The sequence below is a fragment of the Silurus meridionalis genome, chromosome 1, assembly GCF_014805685.1.
Source record: "Silurus meridionalis isolate SWU-2019-XX chromosome 1, ASM1480568v1, whole genome shotgun sequence".
In the NCBI taxonomy this organism is placed as follows: domain Eukaryota; kingdom Metazoa; phylum Chordata; class Actinopteri; order Siluriformes; family Siluridae; genus Silurus; species Silurus meridionalis.
This window is the reverse complement of record NC_060884.1, coordinates 13,819,457-13,840,801: the sequence shown is the minus strand read 5'-3', so window position 1 is coordinate 13,840,801 and position 21,345 is coordinate 13,819,457. Positions and strand designations below refer to the sequence as shown.

At 40.0% G+C, this 21,345-nt stretch overlaps 1 protein-coding gene across 1 annotated transcript in view; it reads right to left on the bottom strand.

Moving 5' to 3' along the window:
* The window catches only part of LOC124386945 (synaptotagmin-2), a 55,938-nt gene extending 39,478 nt beyond the window's left edge, over positions 1-16,460 (bottom strand). The window contains exon 1 of the mRNA XM_046851025.1: positions 16,075-16,460. The gene's annotated coding sequence lies outside the window, so the exon portion shown is untranslated. The remainder of the gene's footprint in view (positions 1-16,074) is intronic.
* Between the last annotated feature and the right edge of the window lie 4,885 nt (positions 16,461-21,345).

The following is a 21,345-nucleotide window of genomic DNA, read 5'->3' as shown; positions in this document are numbered from 1 at the left end:
TTGCAGTCTTTGCGCTGCAGTGCTACAGTTCCTAATGATGTAATAAAACTTCTGTTTCTGACATAAAACTGGCTTATTTTTAGTATAAACATAGATACACATTACTTCTGTACAGAAGAATGCATTTTGTTTGTAGCAAACAAGTCTTGCATATTCAATCATTATGAAAATTCTTATGATTTATAACACTAGACCAGGTTAAATTTCCAGATTTAGTCTAGCCAAAGAAAAAAAAAGAAATTAGTTGTTGATGATTGATGATAATAAGTTATAATAACAATGTAATAGGCAGAGGTACTGACTATACTTTTTACTCAAGTTAAAGTGAGGAAGTTTGGACTCTGACATGTACTGAAGTAAAAAGTAGACTTTAATACTACCTGTTTTAGTGTCACGCTGGTAACTGGATCTCACATCATATTAATATTAAGGCTGACAATCGATTAAAATATTTAATCGCGATCAATCGCGTGATTTTCATGAGTTAACTCAATATTTATCTCAACTTAATCCCACATAATTATCTGTTCTAAATGTTCCTTAAATCGATATTTACCAGGTTTTAAATACTCTAATCAACAATGGCATGGACAAACATGGATGCTTTACGCAATAGTATGTTGATTATCAGTAAAACCAAACTCTGAAGCATGAAGACAAATATTCTTGTAAATGTTTTAAAGAAGTTATGGTGTTTTAAATTAGGTAAATTATTTATGAGGATATTATAGTTATGAGGAAAAATGCCAGCAAACCTGCCGGTGCTTTTGTCGAACCCGAGAGGATTAATTGTCGGATGTGTGAATCATGGCGGATTTTGGTGCTGATTTGAGACTCGACAAATCAGTAAAGCATAAAATGTTTGCTAATTAAAAATAATTTTTCGGTAAAGATTATTTATTAATTATTTTTTTTTATCTGAGTAAAGAAAGGACGTCGTGAATAAATGTGTGTTGCGCTGAAAGTTTCGATTTCACATCTTTTATATTTATTTATATACATTTTTTTTTATAAAAATGGTCAAAAAGAAATGTACGCTGCATTAATCGGGCGTTAATAAAACCAGTGCCGTTAAAATGAATTTGCTTTTTGACAGCCCTAATTAATATAATAATACAAATTTTGTTACCTAATGAAGGTATTCAGGCTGAACATCCACCATGTAGAACACAGGCAGAGAAAAGTTGATGATGATCAGGTGATCAGTAATGTCTCTGTTCTCAGTCATGTTGACATCACTGACACCCTCTGGCTCATCCACATTAACCCCATACTTCTTGTGGCCTTTTTCCTTTGCGTGTTGTTAGCTTCATAAACGAGTCTATGTCTGTGGTGTGTGATAGATAGGAAATGATACACCAGCGGATTGAAAAAGGTTGATGGGCTTAAAACAGCGCTCAATGTGAAGAAAAAAATATTGACATTGTACCATATAGATTGAAACTATTTTTGTATATATTTTAGAGTAGCCAATGTGCAGTTTGTGTAGCAGTACAGATTTGCTGTCCTCTGAAAATAACTCAACATACAGCCATTATTGTCTAAATAGCTGGCAACAAAAATTAGTACAACCTAAGTGATTACAGTTATACATCATGTAACTATGCAAAGCCACACGTCCTATTCATCATGTTAATGGTTTTGTCTGCTTGAAAGAACCATACAAATGTGTGTATATTGTATTAAAGCAGTTAAAATTTGGTTCTTTGAGTACAATTCTCTCATACTGACCACTGGATGTTCAACATGGCACTTCTTTGTAAAGAACTCTGAGGATTTGATAATTAGAATTGTTGATTGTTGATCTCCACCAAGATGGCCAAGGCTATAAGAAGATAGATAACACCCTGAAACTGAATTAAAGTACAGTGGCCAGGGTCATACAGAGGTCATTCCACTCGGAACAGGTCATGCAAGGGTCCATTATAGAAGTTGAGTTCTCGTGCATCAGGTGCAGAAGCTGCTTCAAAAAAAAGACACGAGTGCTGCCAGCATTGCTTTAGAGGTTGTAGTAGCAGAAGGTCGGCTTGTCAGTGCACAGATCTTATGCCGCACACTGCAACAAGTCTGTTTGCAGGGCTGTCTTCCCAGAAGGAAACCTCTTCTGAAGTTAGCTCACACAAAAGCCCACAAACAGTTTGCTAAAGACAACCTGTCCAAGAGCATGAATTACTGGAACCATGTACTGTGGTCTGATGAGACTAAGATAAACTTGTTTGGCTCAGATGGTGTCCAGCATGTGTGGTGAAGCCCTGGTGAGGACTAGCAAGAAAATTGTGTTTTGAATACAGTCAAGCATGGTGGTGGAAGCAACGTGATTTATGGCTGCATGAGTGCTGCTGGTACTGGGGAGCTCCAGTTCATTCAGGGAAACATGGATTCCAACATGTGACATTTTAAAGCAGAACATGATGCTTTCTTTTAAGAAACTGAACTGAACGACAGTTTTCCAACATGAAAATGATCCCAAACACACCAGCAAGATGACAACTGCCTTGCTGCAGAAGCTGAAGGTGAAGGTAATGGAGTGGCAAAGTATGTCTCCAGACCTAAACTATATAGAGCAACTGTGGAGCATCCTCAAACAGAAGGTGGTGAAGTGCCATGTGTCCAACATCCAGCAGCTCCGTAATGTCATTATGGAGGAGTGGAAGAGGATCCCAGCAACAACCTGTGCAGCTCTGGTGAATTCCATTCCCAAGAGGATTGAGACAGTGCTAGATAACAATAGTGCTCAGACAAAATATTGACATTTTGGACACAGTTTTGACATGTGTGTACCCATTTTTGTTGCCAGTTATTTAGACAATAATAGCTGTATGTTGAGTAATTTTTCAGACAACTTCAATTTGCTGCAATATAATAATAACAATAATAATAATAATAAATAATAATAATAATATAATGATGATGATAATAATAATAATAATAATAATCTTCTTTTTTTAGCTGCTTCCGTTAGGGGTTGCCACAGCGGCTCATCCGTATTCATTACATATTCACTACCCTGTCCTCTACATCTGCCTCTTTCAAACCTGCATGTCCTCCCTCACCACATCCATAAACCTCTTTCTTGGTTTTACTCTTCTCCTACTTGGCGGCTCCAACCTCAGCATTCTCCTACCGATGTACCCTATGTCCCTCCTCTGCACATGTCCAAAAAATCTCAATCTCACCTCCCTCACCTTGTCTCCAAAATGTCCTACATGCGCTGTCCCTCTAATAAACTCATTTCTAATCTTGTCCATCCTCATCACTCCCAACGTAAACCTCAACATCTTCAGCTCTGCTACCTCCAGCTCCACCTCCTGTCTTTTACTCAATGCCACTGTCTCTAAACCATACAACATCGCAGGTCTCACCACAGTCCTATAAACTTTCCCTTCACTTTCTCAGATACCCTTCTATCACAAATCACTCCTGCCACTCTTCTCCACCCACTCCACCCTGCCTGCACTCTTTTCTTCTCAAACACACTCTCTATTAATTTGCACTGTTGACCCCAGGTACCTGAACTCCTCCACCTTCTCCACCTCTTCTCCCTGCAACCGCACCACTCCACTGCCCTCCCTCTCATTGACACACATGTACTCTGTGTTACTCCTGCTGACTTTTATTCCCCTTCTCTCCAGCATGTACCTCCACCTCTCCAGGCTCTTCTCAACCTGCTCCCTAATCTCACCACAAATCACAATATCATCCGCAAACATCATAGTTCAAGTAGACGCCTGTCTGATCTCATCCGTCAACCTGTCCATCACCACTGCAAACAGGAAAGGGCTCAGAGCCGATCCTTGATGCTGTCCAACCTTCACCTTGAACCAGTCTGTCATTCCTACTCTTTTCCACTCTTCATCCTCTTAATCGCTGCTCTCACTTCCTCCTTACTAATCCTATCCACTTTCTGCTTCACCATCTTCACACCATCCAACCTTCTCTCTTTCTCATTTCCCTCATTCATCAGCTGCTCAAAATACTCCCTCCATCTTCTCAACACCCTCTCCTCACTAATCAACACATTTCCATCTCCATCCTTTATTGCTCTAACTTGCAGCACATCCTTCCCAGCTCGGTCTCTCTGCCTGGCCAATCTGTATAAATCATTTTCTTCCTCCTTAGTGTCCAAATTCTCATATGCCTTTTCCTTGGCTTTCGCCACATCCTTCTTCACCTGCGGCCACATCTCCTTGTACTCCTGCCTACTTTTCCAAATTCTGTTTCACCAACCTCTTTCTCCTCATGCTTTCCTGCACTTACTCATTCCACCACCACATCTCATTGTCTTACTTTCTTTTTCCAGAAGCACCCAAGTACCTTTCTAATTGTCTCCTAATAATAATAATAATAATAATAATAATAATAATAATAATAATAATAATGATAAAAACAGCCTAAAATAATAAGAATATATTTTTAAATGTGTAAATATATATGGACCTTACTGTATATTCCTACGTGATCTGACATGGGCAGCATGATGGTGCTTTTTCACTGTTGCAATTCCATTGTCCATGGTAAGATCCTAAGCTCAGGTTACTGTTTTCCCTGTGTCTGCATGGGTTTCCTCCTGGTTCTCCGCTTTCCTCCCACGTCCCAAAATCCAGTGGCGGGCCATGCATTTGGTACCTGGGTCTTCAGTGGGGACTTACCCGACTTAATCCACCTCTTAATACCACCACTATCACGTAGCGATTATAGAAACCATCGATACTATACAAACCCTTTCCCGGTCTGAGACAAGCTAGCTAGCTTCAGGGTTGGGCAATCTCTCCTCACGATGTCTAGATTTTCTGAAAAATGGATATTTATGTATGTCCGAGACCAAATCAATTTCTCTTCCTCCGTAGGGATAAAAAGTCTAACTCAGATGTATTAATGTGCGCAGAGCTACACATGTGTTTTGCCAGTTGAACTTGGCTGTAACAGTCTCCCTCTGACCAGCCAATCAAAAAAAAATGCTGACGCTATTCTGGGCCAGCTAGCTGCCCTGTGAGGCGAATATGAAATCTGATTGGTTAAAGAAACAGACCCATTGGTAATATTCTCAATGGTAAAAAGATCCAGCAGTACAGACTTTGTAAGCCCTGGGCAGATAAGATTTACATGGCAGCACATAGAGGCTGAAATCTTATTGGACTAAAAAATCTAACCACATACACGTACTAGAAGCAGTGCATCAAAGAGAAACGCTACAAAATAAAAAGAATAGACTGTTGGGAATAAATTAATACAATTTCATGGAACAAATATTAGAATTTAGGTTGTAAATGTAGATCAGTGCTTCTGATAGTGTTTAGTCTAACAGAGAAGGCTTTGCTGGCCCTGACCGCCCGCCACTGGCAAAATCATGAGTGGGTGAATTCACTATAATAAATTGCTCCTGGGTGAATGGCTGTTGCGTATATGCGTGTAAAAGGTAGGATTCACTTTTACCCTGACTTGTATAAAGCAGTTACTGAAGATGAAAGCATTAATGAATAAATGAAACAAAAGAACATACCCAACAGCAATGAGGCTTGTGTGAGAATGGCAGTTAATTTTCTCCCACTTTACTGCTAGAAATGCTCCCAATTATAATCATATTTGCTGCAACAGAAGGCTTATGAATATTGCAAAACACTGACAGGCTGTGAGAGGTGATCAGCAAACATGAAATAACTATAGTTATTCTTTGTCGTGTCATGAACAAAAAATAAATCACTAAGCCGGAGACATCCCTGTTTCTTGAAAGCACTCATCGGCCCCTGCATGGAAAGGTGTCACAACCTCCCCTACAGTTAAAAGTAACACCGAACAATAAAACCACTGCAGGTAAGGACTGATGGAGTTGTGTTATTTCACAAGTAGCTGAGCAAATCACTTTGGCAGCGGCCGATTGGACAGTCCAAGGAGTTGTTAGGATTGTTCTGGAAGAGTTGTGGCCTCTTAGTGGCAGAAGGGTGTATCACAAATTAGGCTGCACTCTTCTCTGCAGTGCGTTTTTTTTCTTTTCTTTTTTTTTTTTTGCTATTTGCACGAAGGTCGAACAAATGAGGCCAGTCAGGCACCCTGGCCCACATGTATTCTTTTGAACATTCCACTCTGCTCTGTGACAGGCAGATTCACATGCACCGTCACAGACACTTACTTTGGTACCCTTTCAGGCACCCAAAATAGTATACACCAGGTGGTCTGGGGATACTGTAGGTAGGAAGGTAGGAGACACTTTATCAACCCCAGAGTCAGAGTGTCTAGAGTATCTAGATCTGGGTCAGTTTGACTGAACACCCTGCAAAAGGCATAGCCCACAAACAGACTAGTTCAGACCTATTTAGTTGGTAGTGTGGTTTCTTAAAACACACAAACAATTAGGGTGTTTTTTTTTTTTTTTTATCTGCACAGGATTGCAACCTGGAATTATTTACATAACCCTCAATTGCACATTCAGAGCATTATATATGAATAATAATTATATGGGTATAATAGCTGTCATTGGGGTTGGAATTTGCATGTCCTGTGAACAGCATTTAAACAGGCAAAAAAAGAGGAAAATATTTCAGAATCAGCAGATTGAAGACTGATGCTGGAGGCATTTCTCAACATTCGTGCCTCTTTTAATAGCAGAATACCAGAAGAGGGCAGTAACATTGTACAGCTGAACATGCAGCGACTTATGGACTTCTACAGCTGGTGTCCTGACTTCACTGACTCATGGTTTGAGCTGGTAATTTGATCGTGGTGGTTGCATGCATCATCAACCGCCAGCTCCACCTCCTGTCTTTTAGTCAATGCCACTGTCTCTAAACCATAAAACATCGCAGGTCTCACCACATTCCTATAAACTTTCTTCTATCACAAATCACTCCTTCCACTCTTCTCCACCCACTCCACCCTGCCTGCACTCTTTTCTTTACTTCTCTAACACACTCTCCATTACTTTGCACTGTTGACCACAGTTACTTAAACCCATCCACCTTCACCACCATTTCTCCCTGCAACCGCACCACTTTACTGCCCTCCCTCTCATTCACACACATGTACTCTGTCTTACTCCTACTGACTTTCATTCCCCTTCTCTCCAGTGTGTACCTTCACCTCTCCAGGCTCTTCTCCACCTGCTCACTACTCTCACCACAAATCACAATATCATCTGCAAACATCATAGTCCATGGAGGCTCCTGTCTGTCCTCGTCCGCCAACCTGTCCATCACCACTGCAAACAGGAAAGGGCTCAGAGCCAATCCTTGATGCAGTCCAACCTTCACCTTGAACCAGTCTGTCGTTCCTACTGCACACTTCACTGCACACACTGTCCTCATACATGTCCTGCACCACCCTCACATACTTCTCTGACACACCAGACTTCCTCATACAATACCACAACGCCTCTCTCAGCACCCTGTCGTACGCTTTCTCTAAATCCACAAACACACAATGCAACTCTTTATCAACATTCTCAAATCAAATATTATATATATATATATATATATATATATATATATATATATATATATATATATATATATATATATATATACAGTGAGGAAAATAAGTATTTGAACACCCTGCTATTTTGCAAGTTCTCCCACTTAGAAATCATGGAGGGGTCTGAAATTGTCATTGTAGGTGCATGTCCACTGTGAGAGACATAATCTAAAAAAAAATCCAGAAATCACAATATATGATTTTTAAACTATTTATTTGTATGATACAGCTGCAAATAAGTATTTGAACACCTGTCTATCAGCTAGAATTCTGACTCTCAAAGACCTGTAAGTCTGCCTTTAGAATGTCCACCTCCACTACATTTATTATCCTAAATTAGATGCACCTGTTTGAGGTCGTTAGCTGCATAAAGACACCTGTCCACCCCATACAATCAGTAAGAATCCAACTACCAACATGGCCAAGACCAAAGAGCTGTCCAAAGACACTAGAGACAAAATTGTACACCTCCACAAGGCTGGAAAGGGCTACAGGGAAATTGCCAAGCAGCTTGGTGAAAAAAGGTCCACTGTTGGAGCAATCATTAGAAAATGGAAGAAGCTAAACATGACTGTCAATCTCCCTCGGACTGGGGCTCCATGCAAGATCTCACCTTGTGGGGTCTCAATGATCGTAAGGAAGGTGAGAAATTAGCCCAGAACTACACGGGAGGAGCTGGTCAATGACCTGAAAAGAGATGGGACCACTGTTTCCAAGGTTACTGTTGGTAATACACTAAGACGTCATGGTTTGAAATCATGCATGGCACGGAAGGTTCCCCTGCTTAAACCAGCACGTGTCCAGGCACGTCTTAAGTTTGCCAATGACCATTTGGATGATCCAGAGGAGTCATGGGAGAAAGTCATGTGGTCAGATGAGACCAAAATAGAACTTTTGGGTCATAATTACACTAAACGTCTTTGGAGGAAGAAGAATGATGAGTACCATCCCAAGAACACCATCCCTACTGTGAAGCATGGGGGTGGTAGCATCATGCTTTGGGGGTTTCTGCACATGGGACAGGGCAACTGCACTGTATTAAAGAGAGGATGACCGGGGCCATGTATTGCGAGATTTTGGGGAACAACCTCCTTCCCTCAGTTAGAGCATTGAAGATGGGTGGAGGCTGGGTCTTCCAACATGACAATGACCCGAAGCACACAGCCAGGATAACCAAGGAGTGGCTCTGTAAGAAGCATATCAAGGTTCTGGTGCGGCCTAGCCAGTCACCAGACCTAAACCCAATAGAGAATCTTTGGAGGGAGCTCAAACTCCGTGTTTCTCAGCGACAGGCCAGAAACCTGACTGATCTAGAGAAGATCTGTGTGGAGGAGTGGGCCAAAATCCCTCCTGCAGTGTGTGCAAACCTGGTGAAAAACTACAGGAAACGTTTGACCTCTGTAATTGCAAACAAAGGCTACTGTACCAAATATTACCATTGACTTTCTCAGGTGTTCGAATACTTATTTGCAGCTGTATCATACAAATAAATAGTTAAAAAATCATACATTGTGATTTTTTTAGATTATGTCTCTCACAGTGGACATGCACCCACGATGACAATTTCAGACCCCTCCATGATTTCTAAGTGGGAGAACTTGCAAAATAGCAGGGTGTTCAAATACTTATTTTCCTCACTGTATATATATATATATATATATATATATATATATATATATATATATATATATATATATATATATATATAATGTTGCGGTGCTCTTCCTCGGCATGAAACCATACTGTTGCTTACAGATGGTCACTTCTTCTCTCAGCCTGGCTCCGTCCCATAACTTCATGGTGTGACTGATCAACTTTATTCCCCTGTAGTTACTGCAGGTCTGCACATCTCCCTTATTCTTAAAAACCTGGTACCAGCACACTCCTTCTCCATTCCTCAGGCATCCTCTCACCTTCCAAAATCTTGTTAAACAATCTTGTTAAAAACTCCACTGCCATCTCTCCCAAACATTTCCCGTGTTATCTACCCTCAATTGCACATTCAGAGCATTATATATGAATAATAATTATATGGGTATGATAGCTGTCCTTGTTTGTGGAATTTGCATGTCCTGTGAACAGCATTTAAACAGGCAAAAAAAATTTCAGAATTAGCAGATTGAGGACGGATACTAGAGGCATTTCTCAACATTCGCGTCTCTTTTAATAGCAGAATACCAGAAGAGGGCAGTAAGATTGTACAGCTGAACATGCAGGGACTTATGGACTCCTACAGCTGGTGTCCGGACTTCACTGGCTCATGGTTTGAGCTGGTAATTTGATCGTGGTGTTTGCACACATCATCAATCACAAATGGATGAGTCTACAACAGAAGTGAATGGCGAATGGCTGAATCAAAATGCAGCGCAGTGCATCTCTGCAAAGGCATGAGCACTGGCGCACTTATAGAGTAAGTTATACATTATTTAGGAGAGGCCTGTAGGTAGTACAGATTTATTTTGAATTTACTGTAGGCATATTGAGCCCATTTTGTGTTCAGTGCTTTGAAGATGAAACAAATGAATTATTTAATACGAGAGAAAAGAGAATTGCGTGGCAAAAACATACACTGCATTTTTTGTACCCCAGGGGTTATAAATATGGACAAATATGCAAATGATCTGCATAAACAGTAACACAAATTGTAGTGGTGTATTTATGGATATGGCTTCCAGGCTGCCATTCAAGGCATAAAAAAACATAATCATAAAAATGATTATTGCTAAATAATGCATTATATCTTGCAAAAAACCTAGAAAAGTAGAACATATAGAGTTATGGGCTATGTTTTCCTTAAATAACCAGAATTTATTGTGTTATCAAAGTTATGTCATTTAACTTTCTTTCTGTGTTTATGGTCCTTGTTTGTGGCAGAAAAATGCAGCTACAACTGGCAGAGTAAGCACTAATATTTTTGAATTTTTTTAATTAGTCTCATTTAGAAGACTGCAAACTGCCTGGGCACTTGCCATTTTGGTTCTTCTTATTGCGTTAGAAGGACTGTAGGGACACGGTGTAATTAATCGTATTTTAGTTGTAGTCACAATTAATTAAACCTAATTTACTAAAATGTAACAATTCGCTGACGTGGCTTATTGATCATTATTGATTCGGTTGAATTGATGGATGAATGCATACAGTTCTGTCCATCCATCCATCCATCCATCCATCCATCCATCCATCCATCCATCCATCCATCCATCTATCTATCTATCTATCTATCTATCTATCTATCTATCTATCTATCTATCTATCTATCTATCAATCTTCCTCACATTTCCCAAAAACATGCTGATAGTTGACTTACCTAGACACAGGAATTCTGAGCTCAGAATTATTTCATGTTTTGGACCTCTGTGTGTTTCACTGAAAGTAAAAATGTTGACTGTATTGTCTAAACAAATAATAACCGATGCCATATGCAGCTATGTTGAGTTGACATCGCTCACTGATCTTTCCATATCCTGATATGGAATAATTCTTTTTTGACAATTTTCAAATACTGACTGTGATTCAAATTGGGTTAAGAATGTAACAGCGCAAAAAAGACCAAATTACCCTTTCCATATAATCAAGATTTACACAGAACTCATCAGCAAAAATATACCTAACGAATAAGACTAATATCCGTAAAAATACAGGAGCTGTGGCAGAAGTATGTCAGAGAATTGTCGCACTTTCAGAAACACAAGTTAGTTAGAATGTGAATCAGCTGGAGCTCTGATAGCTCTGCACCATATTCCCTTCCCAGTTATAGCTTTCATGCATGATTTCACATGACAAATTGGTGACAGTGATGTTTCCCCTCCTTCGTTGGTTGTTTGCTTGCATGTTTTCTTTCTCTGTGTTAATGCTGTTAAACGGTTTACTGTCACAATATTTTGCATGCCCATTAAACTGTAGCTAAAGAAAATGTAAACAAACCCAATATTAATATTTTTCCACTACACCCATGTTACATGTGAGAGTTAGTGTTATCTCTTATTCGCTCAACAATTCCCCCACAGCCCATTTCAAGTTCTTAATGGAAAAACAGCACAGCATGAGCCATAACATTTAACCATCTGCCTAATATTGGAAATTGTAGTTTAGTAGTTACGGCTCTTCGGAATTTCACTGTGCTTTAATGGATATGTGATAAGTAAAATACCGTTTAACTTTACACTTTGAAGGTGTTCGAGGCCTGTAAATACTTTAATGTATCAATAAGCTCATTGTAAGTCGCTCTGAAAAAGGGTGTCTGACAAATGCCATAAATGTAAATGTGTATGTTCCCCTTGTGCAGCTGAAATATCAAGGCAGGGACTCTACAAGACCTCTAATGGTGTGATCCTGTGTCTTGCACAAAGATATAAGCAGTAGATCCAGCTGGTCCATTGACTGCGCTTGTTTGTCCAGCACATCCCACAGATGCTCCATGTGTTATATGTGTTGTCAGTCTTGCTAAAAGGAGCCACTGCCATTAGGTAAGTGGTAAGTCAAAGTAACATTCATATAAATGCTGGACGCAAGATTTTTCAACAGAACATCGGCCAAATCATCACATCCACCTCCGCCTTCTTCTCATACTGATTGGTGTGTATACTCTCAATGTCCACTTTCCATCCACCCAGTATCTCATTGGCTTTTCACCAGGCATTATGGCTTCGCATTGATTATTTTATTGATTACTGATGATCTCTACTGTTTAGTACCATATGGTCACCTATTTTGATGCCTCCTCATTTCACCCACATAAACATCACATTATTTTCCTATTTTGATCTCCCTTAAGTCCCACATGTCTAGTTGCAGCAATACTGTATATCCTTTTATGAGCGCCATAGTGTTCAAATATTGTGTAAAAAACACAGCTATGGTACCAGTTTAGAGATAAAAAAAACCAAATTAAAAAAAAAACCACATTGACTAGTTTTCTAGCAGTTAAAGTCGAGCAACACAATGAAATGGGACTGGGAGAAATGTCTTCAGGCTGCAGCTGGACCCATCTCATTGAATCTGGTTTAGCTCATTTTCATCGGCATTGATTAATTTCTCCTTCTAGCCTCGTTTATAATCACCACGCAGCAGCATTAGCGCTTTTCTTCCCTCCATGCCTCCCTCACTCACACACAGTAATGTGGTATAATTCAGAACCAGTCATTTTAAATGTATGATTTCACCAAGGCATCTGGCAGCAGTGCAAGGAGGTTCTGCCAATGCACTGTGTATGTGTGTGTGTTGCTCAGCGGGTACACACTGCACTAGCAGCCATGTGTAACAGAGTGCCTGTGCCAAGCTGAGCTGCTGTAGGCCACAGTCATCAATGGATTGAGGAGCACATACACTGACACACACACACCAATTTTCTGATTGTCAGCAGAAAATTCCTCCAGCCTACAGGCAATGAACCATGATTTCATCATGTGCACTAGCCCCACCTTCCCTACAGCTTTCTCGTCACTGACATGAAACAAGGCGCCATTACAAGAGCGAAAGTGTGCAAGCAGCCCTTAGGCTCTGCAATGAATATCTTAAGAGGCCTTCTGGATTTTACACCAGTGCTGTTTTAGTGCCGTTATTAGAGATAGAAATTCTGTCATGGAGCTTGAGACTGGGTATGAGCCCAACATTATCTTCACAGAGATACTGAGTTTGGGACGCTGTGACATGAGGAGCTGATTGATGAGACAGAAGACATGGAAAAGTGAAAGCGTTGTCAGAAGGAGAACAGAGAGATTTTAAACAAAGAGGACATGAATTAAACATCCCACATGGAACACCAGTGAACAGGATCAGCATGCAGAGTGTAGAACTGCTAAATAAAGGGCAGAAAGGCAAAATTGCATGGACCTGTCACAAATAAATCATCAAAATATGCTTTGAGGCTGCAACAGTTACATGCGTCAATCGTGACATTTTATTGACAAAGCATTCTTTACCCAAACTACAAAAAAAGGCTATATAATACTACTACCAAAAAAAAAAATGCTTAATGTCAAGTTGTCTTTTATTGACCGTGAAGGTGAGGGTTGCTGTAGATTTCGCCTCTGTTTTGAATATTGCTAGATAATCAAGTTATATGCAGCTTTTAAAAAAGCATTTTCAAAAAAAGCATTTATGGAAACCAAAAAAAAAAGTCAAAATTTCTTTGTTTCTCTTAAGAATTGAAATGTTATCTGCTTACATCCGATATTTGGAGATGTGTTTAAGCAAAGTCATTACTGCTTGATATGGTAAATTTTTGTAAGGAGATCATTATTAGAGACTCCAGTGTAAGCTTTGTAACCATCAAGATAAATCTGCAACTTTAAGTGTTCCAGAGGGTTTTCTGGTTTCTTGGTAAGAAACTTGTTTAATTACTTGATTACGGCTGCTATAATGTATGATTGCAAGAACTAATTTGTTTTTTAGACATTTCATAACATGACACTATAATTATACACAGACGAAATGCATGATTTTGTAACAAGTGTGATGTAAGAGGGGAACATCGCAACAACGCACATTGTTAAAGCAAAATGCAAAAGACACGACAACAGAGTGTCGAAATAATAATAAAAAATCTTTTTTTATTTATTTAATCAATAGACTGCAACTGCTTCATCGTGCTCTAATGTTCGGACCTGGTTGGATTTAGGGCAGTAATCAAATGATTTTTATTTGAAAATACTGAGAAATATTTCTCAGTGAAATTATATATATATATATATATATATATATATATATATATATATATATATATATATATATATATATATATATATAAAAATATAATGATGAAAGAAAATGTATTTTTCCTTCTTTATATTGACTTTTTCTGCTCAGGGTCACAGTGGATCCAGATCCTGGGACCACTATGCATTAGTCAGAAATGTACAGTGGATGTGACTTGGGAGGAAACCTGATAACCCAGAGGAAACCCACACAGTCACGGGAGAACGCCTGACATTCCGCACAGCCGGTAATCTGAGCTCAAGATTGATCCTGGGGGGTACCTGGAGCTGCGAGACAACAACGAAACCCACTGCACAAACACACTTATGTAACCTTTATGTTATCATCATTATCATTATTATTAACAGTATGAGCAGCAGTAGTCGTAGTATTATTACTATTAACGCTAGTGCTTTCTCTGTGTTAATTGCTACTGATACACATGAATGAGCCTGTGTGAAACGGCAGCATTATTTCTACAAGTAAACCCGATTCAATTTCATGAGCCATCAACTAGGTATTCACTTAAAAGACATACCGTAGATGAGTTGTTTCCCCTCAGTGCCCTGCGCAACCACACACAGAATACCATCTGGCCAGGACTATTCAAAATCCAGTAGGTGATGTGTGTGTGTGAACAGAGAAAGAGAGAGCAAAATTCCTCCTTCAATGAAATCTGCTTTATATCACAGCGAGTACCTTCATTATGCCTGGCCAGTCAAAGACCCAACTGAAACATACATACGCATACCTTGCACCCTGGCAACCCCCGGCTCTGATACTCTCTGATGCCCTGCAATCGATAAGATTACCTCCTGAATTGCTTTCCTTTCTCATCACACCACTGCAGATCCCTATTGTGACTGGGAGGGAATTTCTACATGTGGCTGCGTTTGCGAGATTGATTGAATCCGATGCACAATGCTAGTGAATGCTTATCATTCGCCTCAGACCAGGCTGCTCTAACCACCCGCAAGACAAGAACTGAATAAACTGCTCTCAAAACAAACACACACACACGCACACACAGTGAAATGAAAACAAAAATGCATTTAAAATAGAAATAAATGATAGAAACGATAGAATTTGTTCCACTTCGCATTTTCTCAATGGGAACCAGTGAACAGGATTTATGGGACTGAAGCTCATCTATGTGAGTGCTGCTCAGAAGAGCTGTCTCAGCAAAAAACATCCGACCAAGCTTTATTGGCAGATAGATAGATAGATAGATAGATAGATAGATAGATAGATAGATAGATAGATAGATAGATAGATAGATAGATAGATAAATACCGACCAACCTCGGAACATCCCTTTCATAGACTTCTGTTACATATTCTGGGTATTAACCCGGGGTTCGGTATATTGGAGTTTCAGTGGCGTTCAGCTCAGATCAATAATAACCTGTCAATGTGGATACAGTGCAGGGCGCCATGTGCGAGCCATAAACTTAATTTCAAATCTAACTCTCGGGTTAATGTCCTGTAGTTCCACCCGACCCCTTATTTCGCATTCTCCACACATCGGCCGCTCTTATGTAATCAGACACTGCAGAGCGCAGACTTTGCCTGGGCGGGGACACAAAGTTGGACTGTAGCGAAGCCTCACCCCCTCCGTTTCCCTCATCTTCTCCATCACATCGCAGCATCCCCCTCCAACATCACCAACCCCCAACAAACCCCCACCCCCATCCATGCACCACTTCCTACAGTCCTCTACAGTGCGTGTGCATTGTCTATCAGCAACTTCAAGGGGAAAAAAAGAACAGGATAAAGAAAAAATAAGGCTGTGGGGAAAAAGATTTCAGTGAACTGCAATGAAAAAAAATGAATATCCCAGTGCATTAAATGAAAATAATATTTATATGTATATATAAATATAAAACACTCGTGGTAAAGGGAAGTGAAGGCTTACCTTAGGCTGAAGTGTACTGCGACAGGAGATGGAGGAGGAGGAGGAAGAGAAGGAAGAGGAGGGAGAGAAAACTTCACCAAATGCGGCAGGACACTCACTCCGAGTTACTCTGCAAAAAGGAAAGCTGAAATTTCAAAGCACTTTGGTTTTTCCTCCTGATATCTATAATAAAAAATAAATATATATAGTTTTTTTCTGCAATGTTCTTCTCTTCTTTTCTCGTATGGTCCCCCAACGTTCATTCATTCACACACACACTCCGGAAAGCAGTGGCCTCACGGTGTTCAGTGCTGGGACCGGCGGATGCGCAGACACACACATTTTCACTCTCGCACATACACACACACACGCGCGCGCACACCGCAGTCGTCTCTCGGCATCGCAGCCTCCGGCGCTTCGATGCTGTATTTCCCGGCAGCGCGACGTGATTGGCTGACCGAAAACTCTCCTGCTCTCTGATTGGTCGAGCGTTAGGGTTTTTTTTTTTTTTTTGTATTCCATTTTTTTCCTTTTTTTTTTTTTGCACCGCACGCGCTCCGAAGTGTCCCCACCCCTTTTCAATCCTACAGTAGTTCATATTGCCTACTACATTAGTCAGGATGTAGGTTCTGTCCCAAACCACGTGATCTCAGACTAACAGTATGTCATAAACTGCCCCGGTGTTAAAGCGCCCTATTCAGACACACTAATTAGTACTCTAGTATGCGGATTGGGATGTAATATCAGGCTCCAACTGGAAGTGAGCTGTGTGTGTGTGTGTGTGTGTGTGTGTGTGTGTGTGTGTGTGTGTGTGTGTGTGTGTGTTGGGGCTGCTGGGAGGCTGGCCGCAGATTCCCCTGCTCACTCAGCATCCCACCGTATGTGTATGTACGAGCAGGAGGGAGGATGGGATGGAGGGAGGATGGGATGGTGGGATGGAGGGAGGATGGGATGGAGGGAGGGAGGGAGATGGAGAGGAAGGTGTTTTTCAGTAGTTCTGCAGTACCACTAGCCCAGTCTGCCTGTGCTTTTTGTTGAGAGCAGCATGTAGGTAATGTGCTGTGTGTAAATTATTCAACAATGTGGTGAACTCGCAAGAACAGCCGGTAGACTTCAAGGGTTTGCAGTCAGAAACTACAGAATAACACTACCGATTGGCTTTATCAGCAACCTCATTACTTACTGTCAGCCTCCTCTCTCTCTCTCTCTCTCTCTCTCTCTCTCTCTCTCTTTCTCTCTCTCTCACTCACTACAGCACAGCCACTGCACCATAATGCGCTTTCTGCTCGCTTTCATCATCCTTGGTGTACACCAACAGCAAGAGTCTGTTACCAGCATGTGGCTCCATTAAATGTATTTGTTCAAGGAAATTTCTGTTGAAAAAATGTCCCTAAGGCTCAGATATGGTTAGTTTCTCTTAGTTCGACTTAAAATCCAGACATTTTCTTTCCGCTCCCTATCAACTCGTATATTCTGGTTTGCTGTGTGGTGCCTCAGCTCTAATTAAATACACTTGATCAGCATCTGAAATCAATCAAATGAAGGCTGGTCTTCCTGAGCAGACGCTATAAATGATTTCATGGAGTAGAAACTCCCTGTGACGCATCAACCAGAGCCCAGACCCGATTATTACATACATTTACGATTTGCTGTTAATTCTGGAACGAAACACAATTGTATTTTTCTCTCCTGAAAGGTTCTTAAACTGGTAACATGCAACGACCGTTTTAGTGTTTGTGACTGACGGTATGATCGCTTTTGGGAAATCAATGCTTTAATAACATCTGGGAACCGACTTGTGTCTCTGAATGCCAAATGGACACATGAACCCCAAAGTGAATCTGTGATTAGATTTATCAGAGTCTTAGGCGGCAGCAAAACCTTTTAGAGAGTAGCAGACATTCAAATGGTGTTGTTTTGCTGCATCTGGAGAAATCTCTGGCAATACAGGATTTAGCCTTAGGCTGATATCTTGCAATTTAAAGAAAAAATTCAAGCATGATGTGACTGAAAAAGCACCGATGAGCATCATTCTAAGACATAATTTTGCCAGTTATATTTACTCCCAGGTTGAGTAAATGTCCTCTATAAATAAAATAAAAAAACACACACACACATCACAAACTCAGCAAACAGTGGATTGTTTGTGTGTCTTTTAGGTGCAATAAATGGTGAATCTATTTCCATATCCAATGTTAAGCCGATAAATCCTGTAGCTGCTTTCAGGTGTGCATGACAGGGCATCATTTGTTTGCTCAGCTGGCTTGACACAACAGCGATGAATGGCCTGAACCTAAACCTGATCGGATCTATTTCATCCTTCCACAATGCACTAATTGATGCAAACAATAACAAGAAGTCGAGCAGCTAATGGAAAAACCGGTTCTGGATGTTTGTACTCCATTAGGTACTCATCAGTGTTGCATGTTTAAGTTCAGTATAGAATGCCTACTCCTGGGATGTATTCCACAAAAAAAACGTTGTTTTGTGCCACCAAGATCATCCCTGATATAACCCATTAGCTGTCTGAAGACAAAAAAACAATTGATGCATTGAAAATAGAGTTGCTTCTGCTCGGTTGGAATTAAAACCCGCATCCACAGTGGTCCTTCATGGATAACAATGAACCCCCCATGGCCTGTCCTTTAATGTAGATATAAACTCCCTCAAGCTTACACACTTGTTACATCTCTTAGATTTCTTGATAATTAAATCAGTAATCAGGTAGCAGGCCAAACCTCAAACTGTCCTGGTATCTTGGTTTCCCACATTTTCTCTGAGGACAAAATTAACTATTATCATAATAAAAACTAGAACATTACTTATTCATTTCGTCATGCAAATATGATGACCATCACTAAACCAGCTAGCGTGCCACAGACATTTTAAAATGTTGGATTATGTCAAAACAAAAAAACACTTATGGTAAATAGAGGACGTACGGCTCATTATTTTCGAGATATTCAATACACAATATGGGCAAAAAGTATGTGGACACCAGATATGTGTTAACATACACACTCATATGTAGACCTTCTTTAAACTGTTGGCACAAATCTGGTACGTACAATTGTATAAGATATATTAATGCTGTCACTAAAGGCTCAAACCTGTTCCATCACCTGTGCACAGAGGGTACACAAAGTGAGGTCCATACAAACATGGTTTGCCCAGGACGGAGTGGAAGAATTATGGTATGCTGCAAATAACCATGACCTCACCTTTGGACTGAACTGGATCTCCGATTGTGTGCTACTCCTCCTCACCTGACATCAGTGTCTGGCCTTCCTAATGCTCATGTGACCGCATAAGCAGAAATTCCACACAAAAATGTTTCCAAAACCTTGTGAAAATCGTTCCCAGAAGAAACAAGTACAAATAAATGTAAATGTTATGTAGCCAGCTTACTGTAATATAAGTTTATTTTATTTTTGTATTTGTTTAGTTGTACATAAACATGTCTCCTGGATATTTTTCATTACTCGTCATCGCAATTGCACAAAGCAGAGAGCTGTAGTTTTAGGCAGACTGAGTAGCAGGACCCTCGCTGCACCAGCTCTGCACTTACAACTTCGTTTTCTTCTGGATGTAAACTTATTTCTGTGAAAAAATCCCGCCACAAATGCGATAGTCACAAATGCGATAGTCTAAACAGGAACCATTTGGCAAATGAAAATTGCATTTGAAATGTCAGTTCTATATTTGGAGGTCACCGAACACGCAAGAAAAATAGACCGCCTTTAGATGCTTAATAGATGGCGCGTATTAATACTGTACATTTCCAGTCTCAGACTTAAGTATAGCAAGCTCAATAATCTAAAGAGTAAAAGCGATGTAGGCATTTGAGGCCAGCTGAGGGAAATGCTGTGAAACAAACGAGTTGCTGCAAGAAGGCTAACTTGCTGGTGTTATTGCAGTGCCACCTGCTGTGCAGTATCACACAGCCTGCAGCACACAGTACATACAATAGGTTTCTGCTGCCCCAAGTAGACTTCATGCTATAACAATGACAAGACTCAAGTCAAGTCAAGTCAAGTCAAGTCAAGTCAAGTTTATTTCTATAGCGCTTTTCACAACAGACATTGTCCCAAAGCAGCTTTACAGAAATTAACAGTCAAGGTGAATGGTGTGTAATTATCCCTGATGAGCAGCCACGGTGACTGTGTCAAGGAAAAACTCCCTTAGATGTTGTGAGGAAGAAACCTTGAGAGGAACCAGACTCAAAATGGGAACCCATCCTCATTTGGGTGATATCAAGACTGTGATTATAGTCTTTAAACAATACAGAACACTGGAGAGTGAAAACTAACATGAGCATTGGAGTGTTATGAGTAATGATCTTTCTACAGTCTTTTACAGTCATTTGTAATGATAAAACTAGGAGCTACTGAGCAACTCATAAAATAGCTTAACATAACACCAGCAGGAGTCAAATAGCAGAGTCAAACACCTTTTATGATCAAATTATTAGAGAAAATGAGAAAATGCTAATTTGATAGACTCTTAAAACAACCTGGTTTGAGTCTAATGTAAATTTTGTGTAGCTGTTCATTTTTTCTCATTTAGCTGTGACTGAAATGTTGCCAATCTTGACTACATCAGTCACTAAAACATATGTCTTCCTTACTGTTAGTGTTCGCTTACCTCTATACATATAGCTAGCTAACAATGGCAAAATTATATTGTTTTTCACCAGTCCCCTATTCTTTTTTTTTTTTTTCTCTTGTTACAAAGTACACCATACACACACAATTTCAATAAACTATATAACCTGCTACACATTATCAATCCTAATGTAACTGACCCTTAACTTACCCTGGTAGCTGTGAATAAATTATTCCATATACAATTGATATACTTTCTTCAGCTTGGGGTCCTTCATTGAAGTGGAACGATTGTGGACGTATCTATTTTTTGAAAATGAATCATTAAAAGACGAGGTGCTGAAAACGTCATATCGCGAATGAGCGAAGGTGATAATAGTGCTTATGTTTATAAATAATAAACTGTAATACTGTATGTCTTTTTGAAAACCAATTTACACATTTTTTGTTTTGTAAAACACAATTGTATTGAATGTCTTTTGATAGCATTAAGCATTAAGTTTTGTCAGCTCATGAAGATACTGTATATAGTTTACATGGGCTGGAGTGAAAGATCCTGATCTCAAACTTACTAAAAACCTTTGGGATGAACTACACCAGTAGTTGACTTTACTGAAACCCGTGTCTAAACCCACAGTCCAGAATCAATGAAGAAGGTCATGAAGAATTGCATAAATCATTTTGTGGA